Genomic DNA, 17,320 nt, shown 5'->3' on the forward strand with positions numbered 1-17,320 from the left:
GTGAGAGTTTCCCTGTCTTTGTTAGCATGCCTATTGATATTGACATTGGTCGGGTCTTGTTTATGTGCCATTTTAAGAAATGCAGTCTCACAGGAGACTTCCCGGTAGGTAGTCTGACTCTTAGAATCCTCTTGCCTGTCTGTGGTATTCCCTGAACCATAGATGTGGGGGCTCTGTTGCAGATCCCAAGAATGATCACGCTAATTGGTTACCCAATACAAAGTTTCAGCCTTGAAACCACACACACACACACAAACAAAACTAGACCCAGCAGGTCATATAAATGCACGTATGCACATATACATGTATTCGTATGTATGTGTTTGTGTGTGACAATAATAACCTGTAGTGGGTAGCCATTCCAGCTTGGATCTGGAAGTTCCAACCCCCATTGAGACTCTGGCAACTGTCATGCCTACGAGGCAGGGCGAGGGGAGGCGCCTGGAGACCACGCCTATGAGGCGGGGCGAGGGGAGGCGCACAGAGAGAGCGCTGGCCCATCCAGCTCTCGGGTACCAGTATATCCTTCTGAGGTCTTTGATGTGGTTGAAGACTAGATAGTTGTAATTTCCTCAGTTATGATAAAAGATAAGTTAGATATAAAACCTTAAACTCACAAATATAAGATAGATAGGACATCTTTAATATTGTAACTGTAATTCTTGCTCGATAATTGTTTTGTTATATGTAATTTTACCATGTTAAAGTTAAAACCTTCCTTTTTTTAAAAAAAAAGAAGAAAAGGGGAAGTGCTGTGAATATCATTCTATACAAATAAAACACTGATGGCCAGTGACCAGACAGGAAGTATAGGTGGGACAAGGAGAGAGGAGAATTGGGGAAACAGGAAGAAGGGGGAGAGACACTGCAGCCACCGCCAGGACAAGCAGCATGTAAAGACGCCGGTAAGCCGCCAGACACGTGGCAAGGTATAGATTTATAGAAATGGGTTAATTTAAGATATAAGAACAGTTAGCAAGAAGCCTGCCACGGCCATACAGTTTATAAGTATTATAAGCGTCTGAGTGATTATTTTATACGTGGATTGTGGGACTGTGGGGTTTGGTGGAACCTGGAGAGAAGCCCTCCAGCAACAATAACCAAAGAAAAAGAGGTTATCAATTTGAGAGTAAGGTGGAAAGGACATGAGAGGGGGTTAGACAGAGGGGACATGAGAGGTGCTGGAGGAAAGGGAAAGGGGGAAGTGGTATAATTATATTTTAATTAAAATTTACTTGAAAGAAAGACCATGAAGCTGGTTGAATAGGAAGATAGAGTAGAAGGATGGCCTGAATATAACCAAAATACATTCTATGAAACTCTCAAACAACTAAGTCAAATAGACCATTTGGTCAGCATGATGGAAGGATTTGTTTTCTCTACTCCTTGCCCCAGCACTGCCACGAGAGTACCTGGCTTTTTATATGAGTACTGGGATTTGAATTCAGGGCTTCACACTTGTGTGGCAAACACTTTACCAAATGAGCCATCTCCCCAGCCTCTTTCCAGTTCTTGGTGTATATGTACATATGACGCTCTGAATTTCCTTGTTATCAACTAAAGCTTTCCATATCACACATTGCTTTTCAATTGCTTTTCAGACATCAAGAGATGTCACAGTAGATGAATCACATAGGTGAATTTTATATGGTTCTGCATACATTTGCTAAACATATCTATGCTGATTTTTCTTTGGATTTTGAACATTTTATTCATTTTGAATTTAACACAGCTTCCATGTTTTAGAATAAGCAAAAATGGTTTGCATACATTTTAAAATTCAATTGGAATTTTACATTATTACACTTGCTGAGATTTAGATTTCCTTAATAAAACCCATTATTAGTGGTTGTAGAATGGATCTTAAATGGTCTTATTAATAAAATCAAATCTGGGGCCAGGTATTGGGGTGAATGCTGGAAGATCAGAGAAGCAGAACAAGCCACAGCTTCCTCACCTTGCCAATACATCAGCTGATCCTGTTTCCTCAGACTAGAAGCCTCTGAGTCCTCATCCGCAATGAATCTTAGCTGAACTGTTGCTCAAAAGCCTAAAAGCTTAACCAGCTCTAGTTCCTGGTTCTCACACCTTATATACCTTTCTGCTTCCTGCCATCACTTCCTGGGATTAAAGGTGTGAGTCACTATGCCTGGCTGTTTCAAGTGTGGCTTTGAACTCACAAAGATCCAGACAGATCTCTGCCTCCAGAAGGCTAGAATTAAAGGTGTGTGTGCCACCATTTTCTGGCCTCTATGTCTGTCTAGTGGCTGTTCTGTTCTCTGACCCCAGATAAGTTTATTAGGGTACACAATATTTTGGAGAACACAATATATCACCACAAGTGGTGATACAATTAGAATGGAGACATGAACAACCATGAGTTTATAGAGTTGTTTTGTTAAGATTGCATTGATTCCACAATGTTAAATTTGGGAAGCAACATTTGATATACATGCTGAAATCAATGTTGCCTAAGCTTTTCAATTATCTCATCTAGCTTGAGAATATTAATTGGGCCAATTCAGAGATTCTCTTAGTTCATTTTAATACATTTTTTTTCATGTCAGAATAAGGTGTCTCTGCTAAGTAGATGCTTAGAAGCTGATGTGCAGGTCTCACAGATGTGCTCTTAAAACCAGCACCCGTGGGAGAAAAGGAGATAGACACAGAATTGGCTGGTAAAATAAACTGCATGGCAAGGCCAGTTCAACCCCAAAATAAGCCTCATGTTTTAGGTTAACAGTTTTGTGATGGGGCGCTTGTAGTTATCTTTGACTGCAATGCAGCCAGTTGGTTTGGGGGAGGCCAATCCTACATGTCATCATTATTTGGTTTGGAAATTTTATTGTAACTTCTGGTCCTGCTCTGCTGACCTGAGACATCTCCTCCATGTCTCTGCTACATAGGAATTCTAGGGTCAGGTTTTATGTTAGGTCATTAGGAGGACTGTCCAGTCAAATGGGAAGTACTATTATTGCATATATTAGGAGATGAGGAAGGACACAAATTATGAAAGAAATAAAAATCATTTTTCAAGTTCCAAAGCTGCCATGGATATTTCATTTTTTTTGACGATGGATAAATGCATGAAAATGTATTCGATAATGAAAGTGTAAAATCCTCAGTAAAGCTCCATAGCTTCAGCATGGCTATTCTAATTGAGTATAAGTGTGTTTGCATGTACAGACCTTGGGTCCAGTTTATTGCAGTGGTGTGCGATGTTTTTTACTTTCAGATTTTTAAAATGAAACTTACAAGAATTTCCATAATAAAAGAGAGCAAGCATGTTTCTGACAAGACGGCAATAAAATTTTCTATTCTAAACCTGCTTTGGCGAATGACAGAAGTCCTCATCACCAACATAAGCAGTTAACATCACATCACTCTCCTGGCCTCCTCTCCCTCCCCCCGTTTCCTGTTTTTTCTTATGTTTTACTTTTCCCATTTCACAAAACAAAAAAATTTACAGATTAGTGCACTTCTGTCTATTTTCATTGACTATCTAAATTTTTTTTTTATTATCAAATTCTAGTGTGGATGCACCAGTGGTATGGCCAGATTAACTGAAGACTTGTTTTGCAGCAAACAGTACTTAACAAAAAATATTCATTGAGACACAATGAGTGTGAGAATAGAATGTTCAACTATTAAAATAAGTCATCACTATTAGGAAGAAATCAATTGTACTTTCCGTTTGGCTCAACTTGTGGTATGCTAAATATTTCAGAACACTGGTTATTCTTTCCATTTTTGGCATGTTCTTACCTTATTTGGATTTTATTTCTACTTGTAGAAATAAAAGCTACTTGTGTAAAGTAGGTTTAGTATAAACTCAGTGTTCACTTATTGTGACCTACTGATTCCTATATGAAAATATGTTTATAAATAAAACATTCAATATTGTGTTAATTAATTCATGTGTAACAAGTGTATATAACAGTGATGTTTTCTCAATAGTCATTATTTGGCTAAAAGTGATTTCCTAAAGCATAAATTATCAAGCAGAGTCTGGGATGCTGGCTCCCAGGATGTACCATCTGTGATGATGTAGTCATGTATCAAACTGAAAACACAGAAAAAGAAATAAATCATACTTCAGGTTGGTCTGTCTTCACCCTCAAACATATAACATCCTTGAGTTCTAAAATAGTTTTGCATGTACTGGAAAACTCAACTTTAAATTCTTTCATACCCAGTGATTCAAATCATTGAGTACACCATATGAAATTCATGCATTTGCATGTGTGTGAATCACACATATTTGCATGTGTATGATTGTCAATGCTTGTGTGAATGTGTACATAGGATTCGAAAACTTTATTAAATTATATATTATATTATTATGTTATATTATGCACCAGGAAAGTTGTCTCAGTTTGAGCTTTGACACTGAGAGAACTCAGAGGAATGATAAATGGGTAAGTTGTATATAGATGTTTTCTGAATTTGTTTCTTGTTCCAGCTATATTTAAAAATAAATTGAGATGTTGAAGGACAATTTTGAGATACTAGTTCACACTCACTGCTAAGAACAGTATTTATTGACAAAAACACCTTTCAGTTATTTGTCTTACCATGGCTATGGCTGTATTTGGGCAACTTTATAGGTATACTTATTTTTACTTTGCTTGTCGTGCTCACTTTAATTGATTTGTTTCCTCCTCCTGTCCTTCTCTTTCCCTTTCTCCTCCTCATTCTTCCCTCCTCCTCTTCTTCTTCCCGCCTCCTCTTCCTCTTTTTCCTCCCTCTCCTCTTCCTATTTCCCTCTCTAGGCCTTCTATTCTTCCTTCTCTTCTTTGGTGTTGGGTACTGAAGCCACGGTTTCACACACACTACAACACTGAATTACACAGCAAGCCCCAGGAGGTTTTACTAAGTGGGGTATCATAGAAAACAAAATGTTATTTTTCATACCCATTTCATGTCTATGAATTCAAGTTAAAATTCCTTTAAAATCAGGAAAGTGGAGATGACAGCAAGTTCAGTGTGTTCATCCTTATGTGTGCTTTCTCTGCTCCAGGATCAAGGAAGATTCCTGTGTACAGAAGACCCCATACCACTCCAATCAGAGATTTGTGCTTACCATCATGAAGATGTGATATTGAAAGTATCACTTAAATTTGATGTTTCACATTAAAAAGTTGGTGTATTCTGCCCTGTTGCTCAAGTTTAAGTACTGAACAAATGATAAAAGTTGACATGAGTAAAACAAATAATGATTATTAGTCAAATGTTCTTATAACATTTGTTTATAAATAGTATCTCACACTCCTCTTGACTTTCTATTATACATTATACATCATTGAAATGTATAAGTAATAATTTAAAAATATTTCTTTAGCTATTCACTATTGAACCTTTTTAAACTTTATTTTTAATAAATTCAAACACTGACAATCCTGATATAAAAGCAAAATCATATATATATATATATATCCCTTCTCTGAGTATTTTAGTGCCATTGTTTTATTCAACGTTTATGCTCATGACAAAAAATTCAGGTAACAGTAGTATTGGTTCTATATCCCTATATTCCCTCTTGCAGGATATTTTTAAGTGAACATATAAATAAGCTTATTTAATTTATTTACCGTTCTGGTGATTTACACTATAAATAAGGCTGGATAAAAATGGGAAAGTTGTGCATATAGGAAACCTTTTCTGCTCTTTGCTTTTTACAGTAATATCTTATGCCTCACTGTTCATCAGTCGTTCCTTTTGCTTGTTCCATGCTGTACCAGCACACTGGCTTCATCTCAGTCTGTCATGTGTAAATGTTAGTTAAATGCTAAGGCTAACTAGTATTCACGAATATCTGAGTTCTCCACTTCTGTGGCATGCTGTACAATTTCATTCATACAGATGGGACCTAATAATTACATCTGCTACTGGATCTGAGCTGAAAGTGGTATGTGGTGCTTCCAGTCAACCTTCCGAATTTCCTGCAAGTTCCATGAAAGCTCTAGTGCAAGCTCATGATGTCCTTTGTTTCTAAATCTGCTAGATGAAAGGAATAGGCCATGCATGACCACATAGAGGCAGGTATTCTCCCTGTCCTCAATCTGCTTTTGCTATTCACTAGGAAGTGATCAGCTAAGAAAGCCAAAATCAAGATCCCAGGTTCCCTTATGTCAATGTAATACAAGGACATGTTTACTGTCATCCTGACCACACTATGATCAATAAATACAGCTAATAAAAGTAAATTGTGCATATGTTTGTGTCTCTCAGATTTCATATAGATACATTGTGGGGCGTTTACCCACCAACCCCACAGATTCCCAGAGTTTTCTTGAGTGCAATCAGCAGGAAATATTAGATAGAAGGATTTATAGTGGAGAATCTTGCGGAGATAAACAGATAGAAAATAAAGGATAGCCTCGACTGTCTCTGGCCCAGGGTTTTTATAGAGACACCAAGGGGTGGAGCAAAAGACCTCCTCCCCCAGCACAGCCAAGTGCAGACCATCTCAGACACCTGCACTCAGGCCCGTGGTATTGATCATCCTCTTTTCGGACCTGCTGGGTAAAGCCACAAGGAACCCGAGAACGGGCGCCCACAATACATAAAATCACATATATAACATATATAAAACAATATATATATAGACACACATATATATGTATATATGTGCACATGTGTATATAAACACACACATACATGTGACTGGAGACTAGAAATGAAACTGTCTGGGGGAACGAGGAGGATAAGGTAGAAAGAAAAGTTTGAGGGTCTTGGGGAGAAATGTGTTCAATGGATACTTGTGTGACAGTGCCTTATGTAACCCAGAAACATGGATAATAAATGTATATGCATAGCTGGATAAATCTTTCACCCACAGGTACTCAAATAACCAGTCAGAAGCTTAATATTATTTACAAACTGTATGGCCTGTGGCAGGCTTCTTGCTAACTAGCTCTTTCATCTTAAATTAACCCATTTCTATTAATCTATGTTTTGCCCTGTGGCCATGGCTTTAACCAGTCTGTTGGCATGTTGCTCCTTGGGTGGTGGCCTGGCATCTGCCCTCCCTCCACCTTCTTCTCCCTGTATCTCTCTTGGATTTCTCACCTGGCTCATCTCCTGCCTTACCATAGGCCAAAACAGCTTCTTTATTAACCAATAGTAGCACCACACATTCACAGCGTACAGAAAGACCATCCCACAGCATATGCGATTCGGGCTGGAGAGGTGGCTGGCAACTAAGAGTGCTTACTGCCCTTCCACAGAATGGGAACTTGGTCCTCAGCACCAATGTTAGGCAGCTCATAACTGTCAGCACCTCCAGTACCAGGGGATCTGAAATTCTCTCTTGTCTTCCATGGGCACCAGCACTTACATATGCACACACATGAAGACATATACAGAATGAGAAATAAACAAATACATATATACATCAAAATTGTAAATAATTGTGTCTGTGTATTGCCAATAAATAAACAAGTAGCATGTTTTGATTTTAATTTCAATGAAAATATAGCATTTATTAAATGGAGATCAGTATTTAATGTCTAACGTAATCACTATATATTTTTTTTCCCTAAAGGGAGTAAAATAAAAATCTGATTTAACAGAAGGAATTAGACTACATATTCATGAAAGCATTGTCCCATATTTTATTTTTATTTTTATTAACTCAACAAGTATTTCTTGAACATCTGCTTTCTGGATCTAGGCTACACAGTTCTCTAACCCTCGTGGAGTTTACCTTCTAACAAAAGAGAAAGGCAACAGTAAACACAGAGAAGAATCAGCTACGAGTTCAAGGTCAGTGTGCTCCAGGGTAAAGGGAACACAGTGAAGGAGGTTATAGGATGCAAGAGGGAAAAGTGTTCTTCATGGGCCCATGGGTGTTACATTTGGAGAAAGTAAGGGAAAGAGTACAGAGAATTTAAGGTGGATAAATAAGCATGCAAAAGGCCAAGGGTGGGGTTCCACAAGAAACTGGAGCAGGGGGAGGACCACTGCCGACACTAAGAGGAGGTGATACACCTCACTTAGGCATCCCTTCCTGCCCACCCCTTTGCTTCTATATTTCCCTTCACAGTTATTGTAGCTTCTGTTGCTGCTGCTTCTCTACCCTCCTCTTCCCTCTTTTTCTTCTCCTTCTGTACTTTTTCCTCTTCCTTCAACTATTCTCCTCTTTGTCTTCTTTCTCCTCTTTCTTTTCCTCATCTTTGTCAGTACTAACCTATCACAGGCTAACAGGTGCTCTTCTATGGAATTTTGCTCTCTTCTCTCCTTTTACTTTTTGAATTTTAGTAAGTGTCCTAAGATACCAAATCTGGACTTGAACTCACTCTGTGGCCCAAGGAGGCTTTGAGCTTGTCATCCATCTTCCTTGACTTCCCAAGTAACTGTGGTTATAAGCCTTTATCTCATGCCGGGCGGTGGTGGCACACGCCTTTAATCCCAGCACTCGGGAGGCAGAGGCAGGAGGATCTCTGTGAGTTCGAGGCCAACCTGGGCTACCAAGTGAGTTCCAGGAAAGGCGCAAAGCTACACAGAAAACCCTGTCTCGAAAAACCAATAAATAAATAAATAAATAAATAAATAAATAAATAAATAAGCCTTTACCTCCAGGTTTGGCTCCTGTTATATCATGTAGTTTTGATTTATAGGCTTATTGTTCATTTTGCTCATATCATTAGAATACAAACTCTACAAAGATCACATTTATTTTTGTTATATACATTAAAATAATTACATATCTATCTGTCATCTTATCAATCTTCATTTTGTTTGCCAGTATGTCCCATCATAAATGTTTCATATAAAGGCAGTGGATTTTAGAAGGAAGTATACATTTTGCTTGAGATTTTGGAATTCTATTCTGATTCTCAGATGATGGTTCCAGTTATTAAAGCTATAGCCAACAACTTTTTTTTTTCCATTTGGACACAGATACTTTGTCTCTCCCTCTCCTGACCATCCAGTTTCTTTTAGAAACTATGATCATCTTCTATTCAAGTCCATCCCCTTGGCTCAGGTTACCCACATTCATACAAGCTGATTGTCTAGCTTGTTGGTCAGGAGCAACAGAGTCACAATGTGTCTAACAAAACCTTGAAGAGTTGGTTATTTCTCTTTCTTTTCTATTGAATCTTTAATTAAAAAAATCTTGTCAATAAAAAGCATCACATATTGAAATTAACCAAACCCAAACTCTATACATCTCAACAAACGTCTATACATTTAGATGGGAATGTGAAAAATGCAATGCAAAGCTGCACAGCTTCAGAATGGCTCTTCCTACTGGATATATTCTCAGTCCTTCAGTGACTCAAATAAGCATGATCAGATGGTCTCAGAATGAGGCAGATATGCATAGATATGCATAGAAGGTAGTGTGAGCAGTAGTGCTGGAAATAGTTGCTTGACTCCTGTGATATCCATGTTCTTTACACAGTGGGGCTCTTCCACCATTCTTTGCACTCAGGACTAAGCAGTTCTTCTTGCTAGTGTGGTTTGCTCTGGGCTTTTGTTATTCACAAACCCAGTTTCAAATCAACATAATATCTATAGCAATAATCAACCCACAATGTTGTTGTGGTCCCATGCTGATGTAGTTTAAGCATTTCTTATATCTGCTACGGATAATAGGAAAGTCATTTGAAAGGAAATATTTGTATCTTAAAAAATTAACTGTTAACAATTCTAGAAGAAAAGATCATCTTCACCAAAATCTCCCGAAGCAAGTGATCATTTGGAGATATGCTATCTCACTGTGTGCTTCCAGGAAGGGTCAGGTGCTTGTCACCATGGCTCACAGCACAGACTGGAACAAAGTTCCCACAGAAGGGCTCAATTGGTGGAGATATAACCTTTTTTATGAATCTGACCTTTGAAACCAGCAGAGTGGGCAATAACCATTAACAGATCAAATATGAGAAATGTCAGGTGTGGAGCAAGCCTTGACAGAAAATATTTCATCAGCCTAAGCCTTGAACAATCACTGACAGGACCTGGGAGGCCATTCCACAGGCACCCTTCTCCCTTACTCTCTGTGATAAGGATGACAGGTTGCTTCTTTTAGTAGTGCCCTCCTTAGCTAAATGTTCAGCTACAAGAAGATCAAATTGACTCAAGCACACCATAATTCTGAGAAATTACCATTGTGAGGTGACCTAGTTTTCTTCTTATTGCCACAGTGAGGGAGCCCTCATAGAGAAATAAGCTCAACATTTTCAAGTACTCATGTCTGTATTTTTCTAGGCACTGTCTAGTATGTAATGCTATTGCATATTCCTTTAGCCAGAGGCATCTTTAGCTAACTTCCCCAAATCTCCTTCCCCAATTGTTAAGCACTTCTCACAGCTTCAAGTTTAAGGTCACTATAGAACTGGCAACTGGGAAGCAGATAAAAATAGTTATTGATGAGCAGAGAACACTTATTCTAACCTCCTTTGATGTTTATGTTTTTGTTTTCTTTTTAATGCAGTTGCCAATTAACCAATTTGGTTATGAAATGACAGCAGTAATCCCAATAATACAGTTTTATGGAGGTGATAACATGTTTGCATTGGCCTTTAATATCAGCAGCGCCATCCGATATCCTAAGTTTATGTGCCGACTCAGGGCTAATCCTGTTATAGATCCAGTCTTTGCCAAAGTGAGAAATCCCATTAGTGACTTGTTCATGTCTTTAAGATGGACCTTGTTTCTGAACTGGGGGAGGAAAATTGCAGGGTGTTGCTCAGTCTGTGGCAGCAGTCCCTGAGCTGTGGAAGCAAGCTATCCATCACTCTCCCTGGATCAGAGGGGCACATAATTGCATGCATCATCTACCACCCAATAAACACTAACAAGTCATGATAAGGGAAGTCGAAGTGCAGGTTTGTAGCTACAGGGAAATGAGATGGGTACTAAAAGGGAAGGCAACATCTGACTTCTCTTCCTAACAGATACTTCTGTCTGGCTTGCTACGAAGTTTTATTTCCTTTGAACTCTTGTACTTTCGTCCTGATGACACGGCTATTATTTTATAGCAGTTTCCAGCAGTTAATTAATGAACTGCACACAAGTGACATGACACCACCTTGCCCAATTATCTCTAGCATCTATTTTTACAGTACAAAGCACTGCCGCTTTGTGGGTTGTCTTGTTCGCAAATTGGCTCAGGAGGCAGTTACTTTAATAGCCAAAACAATGCAACAGTAGTGCCACACTGGTGACACGAGGTAATTGTAAATCACCATGTGAGATCTCATAAAGCTCACCATAAAAGCCCTGGTGATATCATGTAATAAAAGTGCCCATTTCTACTGAGTTAAGCAGCTATCGATTAGGTTACTGTGTAATCTCAAGAGCCCCCTCATTACTCCCCATATAGTGGGGTATGGTGGCCACAGTAGCCAAAGGATCTCTCTGTCTCTCTTCTGGATCTCTCTCTCCACTTCTCCTTGAATTTCTTCAAGCTGCTATTGATCTTCACGCTGCTTTTTCTGTCTAATCCACCCTCTTCCCTCTTCAGTCACCAGAGAGCTCCTGGCCTTTCATCAGGCTTACACCTAGATCTTTGCTCTGTTTACATGTCCCTGTAACCACATTGATTATTGATTTTCCTTTAGAGTTTGCTGCAGCAACCTCTGTTTAATTAAAAATCATTTCATGTATAAAAATACTATCACAGTGTTGTATCTAGAAAGAGAAGCCAGGACAAATTCCCCTTCTCTCTCTCTTTCCCTCCCTCTCCTCTCCCTCTCATATGCCTCCAGATTCTCCCCACTCTCAGGCTGCTATAAAACCTAAAATGACTTTGAACTTCTGGACATCCTATTACCTCTTCTCCAGTGCTGGGATTCCAGGCTTAGATCACCACTCCCAGCTCTAAACCCACTGGGAATTCATCCCAGGACTTTATGCATGCTTACCAAGCACTCTACCACCCCAGTCCCCATTGACAAAACAAAAGCAATATTCTTTTCTAGGCAAATGATGAAAAGGCTTGGAATGCTTCTGTGGCCAATGGAGTCAGTGGGATGGTTTACAGCATCATTGTGAAGATCTTCATTTTGTCACCAATTACTAAGTACTCCACATTTTCTCATAAAATGAGTAAGTCTGCATAGTCTCTGTCACTCTGTCACTTAAACATTCTTTAACCCTATTTGTATTCAGCAATGTCATATGTAGCTCTCATCTATCTGTCTCTATTCATCTATCATCTATCTATATCTATATATCTATCTCTCTATATATCACTGGTTATTTTTTATGAAGCTGAATCATTTACAGTGAAGATGAAAGAAACCTGGGGTATGAACTCTTACTACCTAGGAGTATATTGGTAGAAATTAATAATAAAAAAAATTACCACCCATGCCATATGCAGTTCAAAATGCTTCTGCTTTTACTAGTTTCCATTATTTCTGAGTATTTCTTCCTATTTTTCAAGAGATACTTTAAAGGATTTTTCCTTTGTTTTTAAAACTCTACCTATTGCTGTTGTTTTATCTGCAATAACTGTGTATGAGGTGTGCATTATGAGCCCCTTTCAAGCAAAACTACCCAAATTTGCTATTCTGAGCACTATTTACACCTGCAGGAGGCTGCTTTCAGGAGCCTGTGTACCATAGCATAATGCAGTGGAGTTTTGAAAACTTCTCTCCTGAGCTTTAGAACTACTTGTTTAAGACCTGTGGGAAAACTAGCCATGTTATTTACTCCATTTCTATGCTTAGATTTGGTTTTGAAAGCAAAACAAGCATGAAGTGCCCGAATCCTTCAGACATTCATTAGTTCCCAGGGAATTGTGGCCAGTTCTAAAATCTAATCTACTAGCAAAACCAACCTAGGTTAGCTAGATAAAGTTGTTGAGAAGTGGTGATCAATCAAAGATATTGAGATAACTCCTGCATGGGAATAAGGGTATGGCTTAGGAAGGCAAGGCATTACAAGTATGCACAACTTTTTATTTTGATTAAAATTAATTGTTAAAATTACTTAGAGCTGTTTTTAAGGCAATAATTATTCAAACACAAAATACAGTTACATAGTTTCCTTATAGGAAGTAAGCTGCACTCTGTATTTCTATATGTTATAAAATGAATATGAAATTTATGTACACTTAAAATATTACAAAATATGAATTTTTGGCTGAGAAACCTTTAGAAATGAAGAAAACTGTGTATTACATGGTAGGTAATTTAACTCAGAGATTCAAATCTAGTATGTTGTGAAGAAACTTATGAGATAAGCAATTTAATTGGAACATAATAAATGTGTGCACATATTAATTTTCATCTGGTTGACCTTATTATAGAAACTTTCACATTAGAAATATAGTGAATTGCTAGTGTTTTACCTTTTTTTCAGGCAGTTTATAGTGGCAGCAGATGATAGCTTACATTCAAAATAATTCAATGATTTATTATGCCAAAGTCACAGCTAGTATTAACGTACTTGGCCAATATAAAGGTCTGGAAAGATAAACACCCAATTGGATTCAATAAATCGACAGCTGAGTGTTCACTGGTGGAGGACAGACTGTGAGGATAGGACCGATAAACACAGACATGACCTTACATTTGTTCAGAGCAGAGACACATTTCTACACTGTGGTGGACTTCTTATTTCTCTTATAAGAAATTGCTACAAGAATGGTGTGCTATTCAAGCTTGTAATTGATAGGCTGAGACAGGGGGATAGCAAGCATGAGAGTGAGGTCTCCATGGGCTACAAAGTGAGATTCTGTCTCAGGTAAAAGATGACGATGGTGATGATGATGCCATTGAATGGAGAAGCATATACTGTAACTGTCAGGAATGTTGAGAATTGGTTATGATTTATACTTTGCTGCGAGTAAGGCAATATATTTGCTATTATCAGACACAAAAACAAAATAGTGTCAAAGAGAAGGCTGTAATATCAGAAAATCAGTGGGAGTATCCAGTTGCCTGTTGTTGAGATGCCATTAAAAGTTCAAACAGAAAGAGGTGAGGAATATAGGCATTTTTCCCTTAATAACAATGCTGGAGGCCTCCACTAAGAGCCCAAGATGGGGTGCACAGGAAGGAGAGAGCTCACTTTAGTCCTTCTGGACTTTCTGCTTCTCTCCTGCTGACTCCTCCTATCTATGCTCCCACAAGTTTCATTTTGTAGATATGGACAGCAAATTACTTTCCTGTAGAACGTGTTCTCACTTTCTCCAAAAGTGATTAAACACACACTTACATATTCATCTTGTTTTCATGGATTTATAGCAGGGCTTCTATTAGCACTATTGATTCCTAAGCTAGATAATTCTTAGCTGTGAGGACAGTCTGGTCCATCTATAGGATGATCTACTGCATTGCTGACTTCTACCCACTAGATTTTGTTTACATTTCACCTACATTATGAGTATCAAAACGTGTCCACAGACATTGTCTAGAAGCCTAAGTGTCTCCAGTTAGAAGTGATTTACTAATAATAGTGTGGAACGACAGACTGAATTAGTAGACAAATAAATAATGTGATTTCATATAGGAGACACACGGTGAGATTAGAAGTCACTGTTTAGTAGGTATGGTAGAGAAATGATATCAGGTCAAGAGAGTTTTCTCCATTTGATTATGACCATGTAGCCTCAGAATGCAGTTGTTTCTGCCTGCTACAGACACTAGGTTTTTTTTTTCTTTTTCTTTTTGATGTGCATGTGTATGTGGTGTACATTTGTGTATGTATATATGGGTATGTTTGCTTTTGTGTGCGATGTGCATACATGTATGTGCTTATCGGCACATTTGCAGGTGTGTAGTATGCATGCATATATGTGTAGTTGAGTGTTTTTGCTGATGTGTGGCACATGTGTCTGTGCAGGAGTTCATGTGTATGAGTATGTGTAGAAGACATGTTGGTACATGTGACTTCCACCTATCTGGCATTTACACAGCTTCTGGGAATTCAACTTATTGTTTTCATGTTTGATTGCTCTACCCACTAAGAAATATCCACAGCCCTTTTCCCTGGATTTCTTAAAGGACTGTTCATTCAACTTGTGTCAAGAGAAGCACAATTCAAACAGCCTGGAGAGGAAATGGGAGTTCTGCAGATGGACAGTCCAAACCACATTAGTGACTGCTCAGGGCAGTAGGGCCATGGAGTTCATCTTATGGAGTTATGTCTACAAATTTGTGACAGCAATGAAGGTATAGTCAGGAAACATAAATTTCCACAGCAGGCATGAAAAAGTTAATACACAAAATATTAATAATTTCCCCCTTTCCTTCCTTTTGTACAAATACCAGCTATCAGGAAAGTGTTTTTCCCCCCAGAGAGTAAGTTTTATAGAAATAATTCTGGGTGGTACAGTAATATGAAATTAGAAAGTATTTTTATCAGATAATAATTCATCCTAAAATATAGTGCATCTCTAACACCATGAATTAAAATATATGTTGACAAAGAGATATTGCCTTTTACACTGGGTAATACACTTGTATGGATTTATGGTTAGTACATAATATTAAGTGGCCTGGACAGGGAGAGCTCATTGAGCTCTTGGGAAAGACTGTAACTTATGTTTCCTGCTGACTTATGTTTTCCATGGCACCTTAATAAGATTTATGGAATATTTAGTCTTTGATTCTTTAATTATAATTGGCAGGTGTCCCTGAAGTTGTAAAGCAATTAGGAAGCCTAGGGTTATTTGCTTATTACAGCAGCACTGGTGGATGTGCTTTTTGTAGGCTGTTTGTTATGTCTTCTTTCTATTCATTTATCATTCTAGATTGGATCTCTGAAGAATAGCACCCTAGCCGTGACCAGTACCTCAGGGCACAGACAAAGACAAGGAACCTGGAGAGCACACAGGTAATTTTATTGCACATAAGATTTGACCATCGGTGATAAAATTTAACACCTCACACTATGAACTGCTCTATAGACGGTCATTAAAAGTGGAAGCTGATTTGTTCTTAAAAGTCATCACAAATTTTAACTCTATTAATACTTGTAAGATATTAAAATATTCTATGGTTTAAAAAATCCCTTTGAATGGATGAACCTTTTTCTTCTATACTTATGGACCAGAATTTTTAAACATAAACTTTTGAAGTACAAATGAATGGAAAAACAGATCCATTATCATGATTTATTATACAAAGACTCTTTGTTTTTATTCTAATTCAGGATGGAATTTTACAGTCTTCAAATGAGACATTTTTATAAATTTCATGAAGAAAGAACACTTACGTCAGTTTATTTTCCACAGTGTTTTTTCAGATCTATCAATGTTTTTGCAAATTATGATATATGATAAATATTCTCAATGTCTTCATTTATTCAATAAATTCCTATTTCCTTATTCTCACTTGCTGGGTAATGGATGCATGCTAGAAAAAGCAAATACAGTTTCTTTTCTCAAAAGTTTGCCGTCTAAAGGAGAAATTTTTATTCACCTATTTTTTTCAATGAACCTATATTGTGTCTATCTCACTTTGTTGTTCAATGAAATAAGCCAAGTCCTGGATTTGTGGTATACTTGCTTAGTTAGAAGCATTAAATATAAACAAATGAGTATGTAATACAAGGAATAAAAACGAATCAGTGCAAGTATGCTATGCCATGTAGTTAGGAACCCTAACATTTTTGTGATTATGATCAATACTCGATGGAGGAAGGGGATTTGTGACTCACTATTGAAGGGTGTGTGGGGAGTGGAAGGCACTGAAGTAGGCCACAGTGGCAGCAGTGTGAGGGAGCTGGTCACATTGCTGCTGTAGTCGGGAAGTAGAGACTGCTTAGGGAATGTGTCCAGGCTATACAGCCGCAAGGCATGCTGGTGATGGTCTCATTTCCCAGGTTCAGCTGCCTAACAATTCCACAATCTTGTCCCCCCCCCAACACTTTTATAAGCTTAAATATGATACAGAATAACTTACACTTTAAACAACTGTGGTGATACTTTGTTTGTGACCTAACAAATAAATCTTGCCTGATGATCAGCATGCAGAGCTAAACCACTAGTTAGCCAGAGAGGATAGGTAGTAGTGGCACACACCTTTAATCCCAGCAGTTGGGAGGCAGAGGTAGACCAATCTCTATGAGTTCAAGACCACCCTGTGTTGTGAAAAATCTTAGATGGTCTTGTAATTAAAAAAAAAAATCCAGAGCCAGATATTGGGGTGAAAGCTAAAAGATCAGAAAATCAGAGCAAGCCACAGCCAACCTCACCTCACCAACTCCTCAGCCGATCCTATTTCCACAGACTGAAAGCTCTGAGTCCTCACCCTAAAGGATCTCAGCTGAACTGCTTTAGTTCCTGTTTCCTCATGCCTTATATACCTTTGTCCATCCTGCCCCGTCACTTCCTGGGATTAAAGGCGTGTGTGCTTCC

The sequence above is a fragment of the Peromyscus leucopus genome, chromosome 6 (assembly GCF_004664715.2).
Source record: "Peromyscus leucopus breed LL Stock chromosome 6, UCI_PerLeu_2.1, whole genome shotgun sequence".
NCBI lineage: Eukaryota > Metazoa > Chordata > Mammalia > Rodentia > Cricetidae > Peromyscus > Peromyscus leucopus.